Genomic DNA, 4,692 nt, shown 5'->3' with positions numbered 1-4,692 from the left:
CTTTTAATGTAAAAAATTAGTGTATTTCAGCTTTCCTACATAGAATCTATTTTCCACTCTTGGGAAAAAAAAAAGAAAGAAATTGAGATCATGATTTCTATGCACGGAATGTTTTACTGCTTGATTCTTGGTTTAACATTTAAGATATTAATTTAAAAGAAGTATATTATGTGGCTTTCAATTTACATTAATGTAGAAATATTACTTTAAGGAAAATAGAGGCTTCATATAAAAAATGAATAACAAAATTAGTTGTGCAGTTTTAAAGAACTTAAAAAAAAGTAACTATTAAAATCTATGAACTTTGGAGTCTTAACACAATGGTTATCAGTATTACCTGTGTAGATGACTATTCAGCGATGTTCAGCATTCTCAGAATTCCTGTGTGTTCATATTTATGTTTGATATGCTGAGTTCTATGGTCATTGTCCTCTCTTCAACAGGATTTTTTTTTTCTCCCTGACTGCTCATCTCATTGCCCAGTCTCAGAGACTCTGATTTTTGGCTTGAGTACGCCTGCACTTTTCTTCTGCCAGAGACACATCCTCGTATCTTCTTGGTTTTTCAAGAATATTAAAAAAAGACAAGTAAACCTATGAAATTGGCATCTGATCATTAATCTGAGGGGTGCTCAGGGCAAGATCTATTTAATTCAATCCATTCACCCAGGCAGCCTTTATGGTTCCTGCACAGACAAGGCAGTCCTGCTGTAGTATCCCCCTGCTGCAATTCTTCAAGGCACACTGCACCCTCCTCATATGGTTACTCAGTACATCCTCACTGCAGGTTATTATTGGCTTTGTTAAACACATCACAAGATGCACATCATGTCATCTGGGGGGTACAGACTTTGATCACACAGGACACTTAAGTTCTCCAAATACTTTCAGGTGCACTGGTAAGGAGCTGATCACCAGGCACAGCTCCAAGGGATTTCCTATAACAGGTTGGTCTCTATGGCTGCCACTGCCATTGCGGAATTGCTGTGCACTGATTCCTGCGATCCCCAATGTGACTGCTAATATTGTTGGTGGTGCTGAAGGAAAACTGTGTGGGCACCCCACCCAGGTAGAGGCTGAGTAGGGCCTCCCTGAGGTGCTGATGAAAACCTGAACTGAAATCATGCCCTCCCACTCCACCACTTTTGGCTCCTCTGCTGTTCCTGGAAGGTAGATACTAGTCTGAGTCCATGAGTGCAGCCATTAGGAGCTGCTAGGCCACTCTGCTAGGCACCCACTTTTGTCACACAGGGACAGGACCCATGCACAACGGCTCTGTCCCTGGGGGAGTGGAGTGAGCAGGCAGGACCAAGGATCCACAGCTGCTCTCAGAGGCCTTGGCATGTCCAGAGCTGATGCCAGATCCTGAGGGGTGGTAGGCACCCAGAGTTCTCTTCTTCTCCAGGGTGGGGGACTAGGCTGGACCAGGAACCAGAGAAAAGGACAGGGGAGAGAAAGAGGGCTCAGCAGCTGACACTAAGCACTTGCTCTGGGGGAGGAGGCAACTCAGGTAACTGTGCAACAGTCCTGGTTTTGGTTTTGGTTGCCAGGGTTTGCACCCCTGGCCTCTGAACTAACTCCTCCAGGGTCCACTGCTACCACCACCATCCTTTCAATCCCATGGGGGTTCCTGGAGGAGTCATGTTTTTAAAAAATAGTTCAAAGTTTAGGGGACCAGCAGTTGGCATAATGGCTATGTCTCTGGACTCCCATGTAGTCAAAACGGTTTGAGTCCCAGACCAGGTGGCTTAAACTCATGCCAGGTGTGTGTGCATGCGTGCCCAAGATGCTGAGAGAGGAATGGAGAAGAGATTGCGGGGTGACCATCCCCCCTAGGGGCTGATATCTCACTTTCTGTCTTAGTCTTTCTGGCAAGTGCAGACTCCCTATAGCAAAAACCTCTCCCGGGGTGCCTTGGGGGCCCGAGGGCAGGTGGAAGACTAGCTGCTGGCAGACCAGAGCACTCCAGGGGAGGGGAAAGCCGGGTGGGGTGGTAGGAGGGGGCCAGAACTGTCGTGCAGGGTGTGAACTCAGAGCCCCCAACCTGCAGGTGCCAGTGAGCATGCCCAGTGTGACTGCCGGGCTCACTCGGGCTGGCTCCTAGGTGCCCACCAGTAGCTGCACTTGCCGCGGTTGCTTCTGCAGCAGCGCCGGGCGGGGGTGACGACCTTAGCCTCGGCCTCTGCTCAGAAACTGTGCCAGGTAGGCTGGCAGGGTGGGCTGCTGCAGGCTGTGGGTGCAGGACCAATTTTGAAAGTTGAGACCGGTATCGAGCAGTGTCACTGCCTCGACTCTGAGGTTACCTGCGCACAGGTGAAAAGGGCCAGGTGACCGTGCCAGACAGTGTAGAGGCAAATGCAGAATTTCTATTGCCCCTGCAGCGAGGACTCCCCTCCCCCGCCTCCGCGCCTAGTTCTCCCCTGCGTGTAAGGCCTGCATTGTCTCTCCTGCACCGCTTCGGATCACAATGGTTTGCAGGGATTTGACTGTGGCAGCTTTCGCCTGGAGCTCCCGCCCCCACCCCCACCTCCGTCCTCAAGGTGTCAGTCTCTGCACAAAGAACAACCTCCTATTGTGTCTCCAGCGTGTATCACCTCATCCGGCTGCCTTCCACTACCCCACCTCCCGCTTCCTCGGTAACTCAGCTTATTTGCCCTAAAAATGAGAGTTCCTAGCCTAAGGCGCTGGGTGTGAGCACATCGTTCCTAAATCTCCAGAGCTCAAAGGACACCTGCCTAGGTGGACTGAAAGCGGATCACCCAGAATGGGGTGCACACCGCCTTCTCCTCCACTGTCCCTTGAAGAGCGAGCATCTCTCCTGGTAGGGCTGCAAGACCGCATAGAACTCAAGCCCAGTCCTTGGTGACTACCTCGCCCCGCCCCTTTCTGGCCGCTGCGAAAACCCGGCAGGATGCATCGCCGCGCAGCCTAGACTCGGCGGTGCACGCTAGAGGCCCGGGTTACTGGGACCCCAGCGAAAAGTACAACACGGCACGCTGCATGAGGAGAAAGGATCCTTTTTGTTCCCCTGGCACAGAGTTACTCTAGAGTGGAGAGAATGTGCACCACCAATACCAAAGTGCTGGAGTGGGAGACCAGCCTGCACGCACTTCCATCTGGCTGAAGGAAGAAAAGGGAAATGGGTTTTGCTGCTTGTCTAAACATCAGCTCCCTCTACTTCTCTCTAGTGGTGAATGAAATGATCACCAACGTTCACAGGTACTTGGCCAGCCTGAGGGCAACATCGGGTAGTTATTAGAAGCTACTGAATAAAAACGTCTTCTCCTTCCAAGTGTTAAGTATATACTGAAAGAAACACTCCTTTTTAGAAAAAGGTTCATTTGTTTCTCCCATGAGCAAGAGAGAGAAAAAGCACCCCTGGCCTTAAAGCCAGTCACAGATCAGAGGCAAGCTCCTCCCCACATACTCAGGGCAGTCTTTGGACTTGAACTGGAACCTTCCCATGTGGGATTGCCTCACAGGACATCTCATTTTACTGCTGCACCAGTGTCTGACCCTGATGTAACCATTTTTAATTTTTATTTTTCTTCTACCCTGGGGATCTCCTCACCCAAATGGTAGAACTGAAACCTCTAAATAGCTGGCCGTATCCAATGTCCTGAAAATTCAAAAGTAGATAAGTATGTTTAAGTTCAAGTGAAAATACCTGCTTGGTTATACAGGTACTACAATACATGGGTTTCCAAGCATTTCAGTTACTTACCTATCTGGATTCAGAATGCCCTAGGGAGAAACAGAAGCTTATAACAAAGGGAGAATTATATAAAGCTTCAGGGAGACTAACTATATATAAAAATTAATGAACATGATAAACCAGTTTTAATTATAGCTTCTAACAGCTGATTCTAAAACTGTATTGTTACTACACCCAAAGAATGCCCAAAGAAAATTTCTTTCTTATGTTCTTTGATAAGTGAAATGACCAGCAACTTGATGTGGGTGATATAAATAGGTGATGTGCTCTTTTTAGGTGCTGCTGCTAAAATGTCTTTTGTGTGAACATTGATCACTATAGTTCCTTTCTCATCTCCCACATAGTGACCTTTCAAAAACAGATCTAAATCAATGGCTTTAATTTTTATGCAATCACCTCTATTTTTATCTAACTATTGTTTCCTAAATAATACAATGTAATAATTATTAGTTTGAATTTAAACCACCCCATTCTTCCCAAGGCTTGAAGCTTTTTCCCCTATTTTACTTATACTAAGAACAATTATTTCTGTTCTTTCAATATAGTTTTCCCAAGAAAAGAAAATCCTCCCCCCCCAAAAAAAAAAGTAAATGTTCAAAGTTTAAATATATCTCTATGCAAAATTTCTGCAACACCCCAAAAGCTTTGGTGCGATCTGTTTTCAATTTTCCCTTGGGTATATTTGTTAGTAAACCTGTAGGTGTCATTGTGGTTAAGGTGCTGGACTCCCACATGGCCCACTAGGGTTTGAATCCTGGAGTCTTGGACCTGGCCACTTGAAAATCCAGTGGATTGTCTGTGTGTGGAGCCCCAAAATCTCCACAGAAGAAGGGATAAGGGCTTAAATCATGACAATCCCCTCCGGGGGGTGGTTTCTCACTTTCCCTCTCAGTGTGTCTCTGTCTCATGAGCACAAGCTCTATGGCAAAAACCTAAAAAAAAAAAAAAAAAAAAAGGGAACAATTTTTAAAAAAAAAA

General features: G+C 46.7%; 1 pseudogene; it reads right to left on the bottom strand.

The window, feature by feature from the left end:
• Positions 1-4,692, bottom strand: part of LOC102495352 (rap1 GTPase-GDP dissociation stimulator 1-like) — a 114,826-nt pseudogene that overhangs the window by 33,500 nt on the left and 76,634 nt on the right.

Source organism: Tupaia chinensis, unplaced genomic scaffold, assembly GCF_000334495.1.
Source record: "Tupaia chinensis unplaced genomic scaffold, TupChi_1.0 Scaffold150330_1, whole genome shotgun sequence".
NCBI lineage: Eukaryota > Metazoa > Chordata > Mammalia > Scandentia > Tupaiidae > Tupaia > Tupaia belangeri.
This window is presented reverse-complemented; position numbering and strand designations above follow the sequence as displayed.